Raw genomic sequence first — 11,414 nt, 5'->3', positions numbered from 1 at the left:
CTCGTCCACAAAAATAGGCTTTTGAAGTTCGTCATTTCAATTTCTCACTAAGTAAAATGGATCATTTTTAAGGTCCAACGCCTTAAAATGATCACCTCTTAAAGTAAAAAAGAATCACTTGATAAGCAAGAACTACGTAGGTCTGAGTTCCTCATTGAGGATACGTAGGAGCAAAAGCCCCGCTTTTGTCGACCACCCCAAGAGATCGTTAATGGTCCAACGCCTTAACGTTTCTCCCCTTTCAAAATCAAAAGACCGTTTAATGGTCCAACACCTTAAATGACCTTTTGTTCAAATAAAAAACATATTTTGCAAAAAAGACAAAAAACAAACTTAAACCAAACACTTTGTTCCAAAAGAACTACGTAGGTCTGATTTTCTCATCCCAAATTGAGGAATACGTAGGAGCAAAGGGAAACACCCTTGTCGACCACAAAAAAGAAAAAAATATAAAATGGGTATAAAGGATATAAGAACATAAAAGGGAACATAAAAATCAAAGTCATGTTTGCACATTCGATTAAAGGCTGCCGTCCCTTGGGACGGACGTGTGAGGTGCTAATACCTTCCCCGTGCGTAAATACAACTCCCGAACCTTTCACTAAAAAAGTTCGTAGATCTCGTCTTTTCCGGTTTTTCCGACGTTTTCCTCAAATAAACGTTGGTGGCGACTCCGCGCGTATTCCTTTCGTGGAACACGCATCCCGCGAGTCACGCGTCGCCCTCCCGCCGAAGGGTAGGTTGCGACAGTTGGCGACTCCACTGGGGACTGTTTTTAGAGAGTTAGGCCATTTAATTTTGTGCAATGTTTTACCGTGACTTACCCCTTTGTTGGTTTCCTTTCATTATGTTCTTGTGTATATAAACTCTTTGTTGCTTTTAGTGCGTTTTAAATGTATGCATGAAGTAAATATTTATTCATTTGATGCACACAAACACCAACACTATTTGCACACACTGTGAGTGAAAAAGGGCCCTATACCCGGGTTCATGGGAGCATAAGGAGTGGAGGTGAATCTGTGATCATGCTAGGTCTCCGACTTGCTTGATTACAGTGAACCCTCATCTAGAGCTTTTCTCTTTGAAAACCTATTGTTGCTAGTAGTCCCTACTGCTACAATATGTTCTTCAAAGGGGATGATACCTCTAGAAACCATCAAGAGAGATATAACTACCTTGGGGATTATTGCTAAAAGCCTAGTTAGTTCTCTCCCTTATAGGTCCCTTAAATAGGGGCACGAAGCAAACACGCTGCGTGCCATTTTTCACACTGCCATGCATGAGTATCATATACCCTTTTGCTTATGTTCGGTAAATATTGTCATACTGTGCACATTCCCGCATTATGTCTTTTGCATAGGCATTGCATATGGGTTCTGTCTTGATCCCTATTGTAAACAAACCAACGGAGGGTCCGTGTCGCCTTCTTAAAAACGTGCGTTGGGGCATTTTGCTACCCCTATACATCGTATCTAAGAAGGGGACAAATTCCCCGGACCCCCGCATTCCTAGATTGCATCTGTGTCATATGCATTCCATCATGCATTCATCCATCCCACCCATGAGATATCGGAGTTTTGATTTGCACCAGCTTTTGTCTCACTTTAGTAAGCATGGGAACAAATCAAACCGGCAAGAGGTTCTACCAAGTCAAGGTCAAAAGCCTAGATACCACCAGCATCAAGGAATTAGGGCGGTTGATGGAACCCCTCCAAATGCAAGCCTTCCGCAAGACTTACGGAAAGATCTTAGAGTTGACCATAGCAGAGGTATCCATAGAAGCCATTGTATCGCTTACCCAATACTACGACCAGCCTTTGAGGTGCTTCACATTCGGAGACTTCCAATTAGTACCAACCATTGAGGAAATTCTAGGATGTCCTCTCGGGGGAAGAAAACCATATCTTTCCTCCGGGTGTCTCCCCTCTTTGAGCAGAATTGCAACTGTGGTCAAGGATTCAGCAAGAGGTTTGGACCGCATAAAACAGACTCGGAACGGCATAGCGGGCCTACCACAGAAGTACCTAGAAGACAAGGCGAGGGGTATGGCCAATCAAGGAGACTGGGTCCCGTTTATGGATGTGTTAGCTTTGCTAATTTTTGGGGTCGTCCTCTTTCCAAACGTGGATGGTTTGATAGACCTAGCAGCAATCGACGCTTTCCTTGCCTACCGCCATAGCAAGGAAAGTCCGGTGGTAGCCATCTTGGCAGATCTATTTGATACATTTGACCGAAGATGCGAGAAGAGTAGCGCACGGATCATCTGTTGCTTACCCGCCCTCTGTGTTTGGTTGGTTTCACACTTGTTCCAACAAGACACAAGACATCCATGTCCGCTCCTGAGCCCTCGCTCGTGTACTGAAAAGAGGAGAATGGATTGGGACCAGCTCTTGGCCGAGATAGGAAGTAGAACAATCAGTTGGTTCCCCCGATGGAAGGAAGGAAGAGAAGGAGTCCTTTTCTCATGTGGAAGATACCCAAACATTCCGCTGGTAGGAACGAGGGGTTGTATTAATTACAATCCCACGCTCGCTATAAGACAACTAGGGTACCCCATGAGGGGAGCACCGACGGAAGAAAGCATGTCTCCTTTCCTTGTGAGGGATCTCGGTGCACAAAATTCCAAGACTATACAAAGAATCCATAAGGCATGGGAAACCCCGTTAAGGAAAGATCAAGAGCTTAGAGGCATTCGTAATGGCATCATTGGTGGGTACCACGAATGGCTGAAAGTTCGCATACGAGGTTTAGATTGGCTCGCCAAGTTAAAAGTCGTCAGCGAAGAGAATTTTGAAGCACCGGAAGAGGACGAGGAAGTCCAAGCTCTCAAAAGCGAGTTAGGAAAGGCAAAACTCGCCAAGGAGAAGTTCAAGTTGGCTGCTACACACGTTCGGAAGGAGTGTGCCGGGTTACGGGAAGAGAATGCAATTACCGCAAGAGCCCTTGAACGAGAGACCAAGAGGGCTCGCAAGGAAGAGTATGGCCGGAACAAATTTCGTGGAGCTCTATGGGGTAGCAATAGTGAACTCAAGTTGCGAAGGGAAGAAAGGGACCAGTCGCGAGCACATAGCATGGTTTTGAAAGAGGAGTTAATTGCCTGTTCGAGGTCCAAAAGAAGCTTGTCTCAGCGTTTATGCGAGACGGAGACCAACATGCTAGCTATCATGGCCAAGTACCAAGAAGAGTTAGGTCTAGCCGCGGCCCACGAGCATAGGATAGCGGACGAATATGCCCAAGTATACGCGGAAAAAGAGGCTAGAGGAAGGGTGATTGACTCTTTACACCAAGAGGCAACCATGTGGATGGATCGGTTTGCTCTTACCTTGAACGGGAGTCAAGAACTTCCCCGATTGTTAGCCAAGGCCAAGGCGATGGCAGACACCTACTCCGCCCCCGAAGAGATTCATGGGCTTCTCGGCTATTGTCAGCATATGATAGACTTAATGGCCCACATAATTAGAAATCGTTAGGAAACTTGTATGGTCTCTAAGACCTTGACTAGATACGACTTCCTTTTTGAAATAAAATGAGTTGGTCCCATGTTTCTACTCCAAAAAGCTTGTGCAAATCAAATCACTCCCGCATTTTATCTCTAGCATGCATTGTATGTGGGTCTCGCCCTTTGTCACGGGAAGCCGGAAGGTCCATATCACCTTCTTAATTGTACACATGGGGCACTGCGCCCCCAAATGCGCAAGTAAGAAGAGATAATTTTCCGGGCTCTCGTGTCCGTAAAATGCATTCATATCATGCATCGCATAAGCATCTCTTCATAACATCATAATGGACATATCCTGCATTTGTCCGTTATCATATTCCGGCCTCACATTTTGCATGAGTCATGGCATCATCATGCATATGCGTTCAACAAACTTTTTGATCTGCAAAGTTGCATACCATTTGTTTTCATGTTTGCTCATCCTTGTGTTTTCCTCTACAAAACAAAAACAAAAAAGGGGGAAGCGTGAAACTTCACACTACATTCTTAGTTTCATGTGTTAGGCACCACGAGCCAACCATGTTGGGATCATAAACCCATTTCACTTAAAAACAAAATAATTGAACATGGTACCTAATGCATGGTTAACTAGGAAATGGTGTTTCTTCGGGCATCTCAATTTCATAATTACATTTTCCATGCATAAGCTTAAAGTATGCCCGAGTCATTCATCCCTATGAGATGTTGTTGAAGTATTGGCGATCAGAATTGCCATTCCTTGGATTATAGAGTTGAACCAAGCTCATGCTTTTACAAAAAGGTTCATCAAGTCAAGTTGAAATATGGAAGTAACCGTCTTGCAAAATTGGGGCAAAAGACGAATCGAGTCACATCACTGCTTCGTCTACTGCCAAACATATTTAGGATTATTGATGTCCTTGTTACTTCCAGTTTCACCTTGACAAAGATGTCATGGACCATGTTGAAAATCTAAATTGATTCAACCCCATATCCTGCGTAAAAATTCGCAATACTTTAACTGTACATCATTCGCATACATCCATGCTTTTCATTGGTTGCATTGCTCATTGCATTCTTTCCTTGAAAAAATAAATAAAATAAAATAAAAATGATCTTAATCATTGTTATCAAAAAGAAAAAACATGCTTTACGACGTCCTCACCGAACTTGTGCTAGAGCTAGAGTAATGGGTGAAGCAGAAGAGGTGCAAGAGAAGATGAAGGCTGACATGGAGGCCATGAAAGAGCAAATGGCCACAATGATGGAGGCCATGATGAGCATGAAGAAGATAATGGAAGCCAATGCGGTTATAGTTGCCGCTACTAGCGCTGTCGCTAAGGTGAACCCGACGTCCCCTTCCGGCATCAACCAAATGAATCATCCAACCTCAAATATGATAGGCAAAGATTTGGGAAGTACGGACGACCCCATGATGTGCAAATTCAAAACGAGCACGCCTTCCCGTCATATGGCTTGCCTCTCAACTATACGCCACCCAATGTGGTGTACACTCCCAATAAGAATGTCAATAACTCCACTCCTATACCCATTGAAAGCCAGCAACCCCAAACTGATCATGCACATGTCTTTTAAACCGTGGAAGAGACCCATGAAATTCCCCATCACAATCTAGCCGACTTCGAGCCTTGGCTCGGATATGCCACGGAAGGGCAAGCAGTTGGTGGTATACCCCTACAAAACCCTTTGGAAGGCCCTCAATATCACCCACAACTACACCTCTTGCATTCCACGACAAGTAAAAACCCTCATGCTATGGCAGAAATGGGAAAGTTGGATCATCTAGAGGAAAGGCTCAGGGCCATTGAAGGAGGTGAAGATTATGCCTTTGCTAACCTAGGAAGGTTGTTCCTAATACCCAAACATGGTCATTCCCAAGTTCAAGGTGCCGGACTTTGGCAAGTACAAGGGGACTACTCGCTCCAAGAACCATCTAAAGATGTACTGTCGGAAGATGGGGGCATACGCAAAAGATGAGAAACTGCTGATACATTTTTCCTGAGAAAGTCTCACTAGGACAACTGTCGCCTGGTATACTAACTTAGGAACCTTCTTGAGTCCATTCTTGGAAGGACCTAATGGTTGCCTTCATTAGGCAGTGTCTGTACAATTCTGATATGGCTCCGGATAGGATGCAACTACAAAAAGTGTGCAAAAAGGGGGACGGATCATTCAAAGAACACGCCCAAAAGGTAGAGGGATCTGGCGGCCCAGGTGGTACCCCCAATAATGGAAAGGGAGACGATAATCGTGATGGTAGACACATTATCGGTACTCTACTATGAAAAGATGGTGGGCTGCGCACCCTCAAAGCTTTGCAGATTTGGTCTTCGCCAGTGAAAGGATCAATGTGGGTCCGAAAAGAGGCAAATTTGATCATCCTACTAGGACGACTGAGAAAACTGGGGCAAATAAAGAGGGTGAGGATGAGGGAGAAACCCATGCTGTGACCGCCATTCCTGTACGGCCAAGTTTCCCACCAACCCAACAATATCTTTACTCAGCCAATAACAAACTTTCTCCTTACCCACCACCCAGTTATCCACAAAGGCCATCCCTAAATCTACCACAAAGTCTGTCTACCGCACTTCCAATGACGAACACCACCTTTAGCACAAACCAAAAACACCAACCAAGAAGTGAATTTTGCAGCGAGAAAGCCTGTAGGGTTCACCCCAAATTCCGTTGTCATATGCTAAACTTGATCCCATATCTACTTGATAATTCAATGGTAGCCATAACCCTAGCCAAGGTTCATCAACCTCCATTTCTCCAAGAATACGACTCAAACGCAACGTGTGCTTGTCACGGAGAAGCCCCGGGGCGTTCCATTGAGCATTGTAGGGCTCTGAAGCGTAAGGTGCAAGGTCTAATTGATATGGGCTGGCTGAAATTTGAGGAGAATCGCTTGTTGAATCCTAACATTAACAAGCAACACCATACATGGGGCAATTCTGGAAGCTGTTGTTATGACTCATCAGGATTTTCAAGTTTATGCCATAAACCACAGTTACAATGTTAAATGATATGGATAAAATGGACATCCTCTCACGAACACATCTTTGCTTATTCAACTTCCACCGGAATGTGAGTGTAAGCCATTGGTCTGTTTGCTCAAGCAACTTGTGCTCCTGAGTGTTGACTTCCAAGACCGTTCAATCAGAGATTACTCATCTTGCACGTTGGTGGGGGTGCCGTAAAACAACGAGCAAAGTTCAAAACAAATAAGTTTCAAAATAAAAAATAAGTTTCAAAATAAAAAATAAAAAGGCATTTGATTGACTGTGTTTTCAAGTAAAAATATAGACATTCATGTGACCTCATTTTGTCTTTTTAGAGAGAAGTGAGTTATCAAGAATAGGATGTTGGACAAATGGCCTCAGTTACCTTAAGAAAAAGGGGGGTTAAGATGCAAAGACTATTCCCCAATTGAACTATCAATCTCTCTTTTCGGATTAACAATGCACACAGGGATAACCCTTCCCTTGTGTTCAGGAATCCTCTACAACAAGAGACCCACGGTCTCTTAAATCCCTTTTCAGAAATAAGAAGAGAAGAAGAGGTCTCTCGTAAAAGAGATAGATTGTACAATGAAGACCAATCAAAATTCCTTATTGAATATGCAAGTGGTTGACCAAAGAATCTTTTTGAGAGGATAAGACAGTTCAGTTTAGAAAAACTCTTAATCTTTTGAGAGGATAAACTTTGTGGGCAATGAAAACTCTCTTTAAATTCGTGTTTCCAAGTCACCTTTGATGGCCATTCATAAACCATTTGAATAGATGTGACTCTTGGAAATTATTTTCTGAAAATCTCCTCTGGTAATCGATTACAAGACTTGTGTAATAGATCACAGGCTTTAAAATTTGAATAAATTGCTGGTAATCAATTACCATCCATGTGTAATCGATTACACATTATAAATTTTGAGTTCAAATTTCTAGTGACTGTTATAAACATTTTCAGCTGCTGGTAATCGATTAACAGAGAGCAAATCTCAATTTGAAATGATAGAATTCTTTGGTCAAACCTCTCGTTTTTCAATTTGGAAACCTTCCTAAAGATTCTAAGAGATCAAACTTGATCATATATCTTGATTTTCTTGGATTCTTGTCTTGAATAAAACTTAGAAGCACTTGATCCTTTAGCATCATCAAAACATCAAAACATCTTGCTTCTACATAGGAGTCATTTGACTTAATCCATCAACTGAAAAAAATCCTTCAACTATTTCTCGTCCTTGGAAAATTCTTTTTGCAAAAATCAATTGCTTCTTTCATTCTTCCTTACTACGAGGTTGTGAAAACAAGACAACAATTGGTACCTCTAAGCCCTACACTGGGGCAACGAAAGGCACCATGCAAAAACCTCAAGCGAACCTAGGGGCAGATTAGAAGTATTCACCCAATAGGTTCCCTCCTACAAGGTCATGACGAAAGGCAACGATTGATACCTCAAAGCCTTACACTGGGGCAATGAGGGGCACCGTGCATGAGCCTCAAGTGAACATAGGGGTCGATCAAAAGTTCTCACCCATCGATGTTTTTAACAAAAAAGGGGGGGACAAACCCTAGGATTTCAATGGATTGATCAAACATCAAATGGCTCCATTGCCGTCACTCCAAAATGGTCAAGTGACTAAATCAAACAGAACACACACTCTGAGGAAGATCCCGGAGAGATTTGCAAAAAAGGATAGGATGAGGTTGCATGAATTATCACCTCTTTCAAAAGGACAGTCAATCTGTGTTTTCCAAAAAAAAATTAAATCAAAATCAAAATCACAAAATAGGGAAAGAATGTCGTGAACATTGTACAACTTTCCATTACATTGCATTGTTTCATATGAAGTCCGCATTTACCAAGTTTCACGACAAAGGTTGCATGCATCTGCATCCCTAAAGATCATGTTAACTGCATAGATTTCCTACATCTAATGTCCAAATCTTGTGGATTTGGGATGACCAGCCCTCTCGATGAGTCGATCTCTTGCTTTCTCATAAGGGTGGCACCTTGGGTACTAGTTACCCTCACCGTTGAGAGGACTACACGTCCTCGCCTTGAGAGGACTACACGTCCTCACCATCAGAGGGCTGCACGCCCTCACCTCCAGAGGACTACATGTCCTCGCCTTGAGAGGGCTACACGCCCTCACCTTGGGTACTAGTTACCCCCACCGTCAGAGGACTACACGTCCTTGCCTTGAGAGGACTACACGTCCTCACCATCAGAGGGCTGCACGCCCTTACCTCCAGAGGACTACATGTCCTCGCCTTGAGAGGGCTACACGCCCTCACCTTGGGTACTAGTTACCCTCACCGTCAGAGGACTACACGTCCTCGCCTTGAGAGGACTACACGTCCTCACCACCAGAGGGCTGCACGCCCTCACCTCCAGAGGACTATAAGTCCTCGCCTTGAGAGGGCTACACGCCCTCACCTTGGGTACTAGTTACCCTCACCGTCAGAGGACTACACGTCCTCGCCTTGAGAGGACTACACGTCCTCACCATCAGAGGGCTGCACGCCCTTACCTCCAGAGGACTACATGTCCTCGCCTTGAGAGGGCTACACGCCCTCACCTTGGGTACTAGTTACCCTCACCGTCAGAGGACTACACATCCTCGCCTTGAGAGGACTACACGTCCTCACCACCAGAGGGCTGCACGCCCTCACCTCCAGAGGACTATAAGTCCTCGCCTTGAGAGGGCTACACGCCCTCGCCTTGGGTACTAGTTACCCTCACCGTTAGAGGACTACACGTCCTCGCCTTGAGAGGACTACACGTCCTCACCACCAGAGGGCTGCACGCCCTCACCTCCAGAGGACTATAAGTCCTCGCCTTGAGAGGGCTACACGCCCTCACCTTGGGTACTAGTTACCCTCACCGTTTAGAGGACTACACATCCTCGCCTTGAGAGGACTACACGTCCTCACCATTAGAGGGTTGCACGCCCTCACCGTCAGAGGGCTACACGCCCTCACCTTGAAAGGACTACACGTCCTCGCCAGCAGAGGGTTGCATGCCCTCATCTCCAGAGGACCGCACCTCCTCGCCTTGAGAGGGCTGCACGCCCTCACCTTTAGAGGGCTACGTGTCCTCATTTTCAGTGTGCTCGACATCCACACCTTAAAATAATTTTAGGTCCTCTGTCCTTAAATGCTTAACCGAGACTTGCACTCCCGGTTAAGGGACCAGTAGTTTCCTTTTAACGGTTCCTGGGCCACCCCCTGATATTGGAGGAGGGCCAACTGTGCGAGCACAACCAGAGAGGGAGGCTATCACACAGCTACTATGCATACTGGGGCAAGATTTCACCCGTGCCGCTGCAAAGAGACGAGTGCGGATCATGCGCACCAACATGACCACTCTTACACAGATATAGATGACATTGCTACTTAGCAACATTCTGCCCAGCGACCGCAATGCCAATCTCCCCCTGCAAAAGTATCAGTTGGTCTGTGTCGTCCCAACATGGGTAAGTATGCATATAGTTCAACTGATTTCTGATACCATCTATTGTTTGCAGGGATCGCACCCAAGAGACACCCAGTGGACCCGGAAAAGTCCAACAGGGCCCTGGGGTTTCCAGCTTTGGTTACGGGCCTCTATCAGTCCTACAGGGTGCTCGTACCCCCCCGACAAGGTCACATCATCATAGGTAAGTATGCACATCGCTCAACTGATTTCTGATTTCATCTATTGTTTGCAGGGATCGCGCCTGCAAGACACCCAGTGGACCCGAAGAAGTCCAACAGGGTCTTGGAGTTGTCAAGCTCTAATTACGGGTCTCTGTCAGTTCTACAGAGTACCTGTCACCTCCAGCAAGGGCATTAGGCCCCCTACTAATCGAGCTTTCATCAAGAAGTACTGCGTCTCCAGGCAGGCGCAGGGCGAAACACCACAGCAGCCTGGGGATGGTCGGTAGCGGGCAATAGACGCACCGCCACCACCTTTAGAGTTCACCTCTGCTCATCCACAAAAAGGTTTGAGTATTGCCTATGACACATGGCCGACCAATAGGCAACCAAGTCCAAAGCCAAAGGTAAGGAAAGTACTAGGTCCGTGACCTACAAGCCATCATGCGTCCAGCTCAAGACGTTAAAGAAGCGCTACTAGGAGGCAACCTAGTACCTTTTGAATCTATGCTTGTTATTTGATCACCTTTTATAGTAGGACGCACCTAGTTGCTCATGATCCTGGGGATTTAAATAAAACAAGCGCAAGCTCGGAAGGTAGTCATACCTCACAAAATATATATATGTATGTTTAGGTAGTGAAAATACCTTAGATATGCATGTATGTAAACAAAAAAATACTTCACAAAATATATATATGTATGTTTAGGTAGAGAGATACCTTAGATGTGCGTGTATGTAAACAAAAAAAATACTTCACAAAATATATATTTGTATGTTTAGGTAGAGAGATACCTTAGATGTGCGTGTATGTAGCAAAAAGATACCTCACAAAACATATATATGTATGTTTAGGTGGCAAGATACCTTGGATATGCATGTATATAGCAAAAATACCTCACAAAAATATGCACATGTTTAGGTAGCAAAATACCTCATGAAAAAAAAAGGAGAAAAAAAAAACAAACAAGAAAAAGAAATAAACAAATGATAATGATAAAAAAAAAAAAGAAGGAGAAAAAAGGAAAATAAGTTGTCAAGCTGAAAAACCAACATGCTTTTGAAAAGAGATGACTTCCAACTTTTCTTTGAAAAAAATTCACTGATCATAACTAGTTTTTGAAAAAATGTGTATACACCTGAAGGGTGAATGCTGTGAAGATTTTCCCAGACGCCCAAAATGGACTCGGATGAATGCACAAATTGATAAAAGAACATATTTTGGAAACGTTGGGTTGACTAAAATAGAGGAAATGAATCCTGAGCCCTAGCATCACATGACCATAAAAATTTGACAC

The sequence above is a fragment of the Glycine soja genome, chromosome 14 (genome assembly GCF_004193775.1).
Source record: "Glycine soja cultivar W05 chromosome 14, ASM419377v2, whole genome shotgun sequence".
NCBI lineage: Eukaryota > Viridiplantae > Streptophyta > Magnoliopsida > Fabales > Fabaceae > Glycine > Glycine soja.
This window is presented reverse-complemented; position numbering follows the sequence as displayed.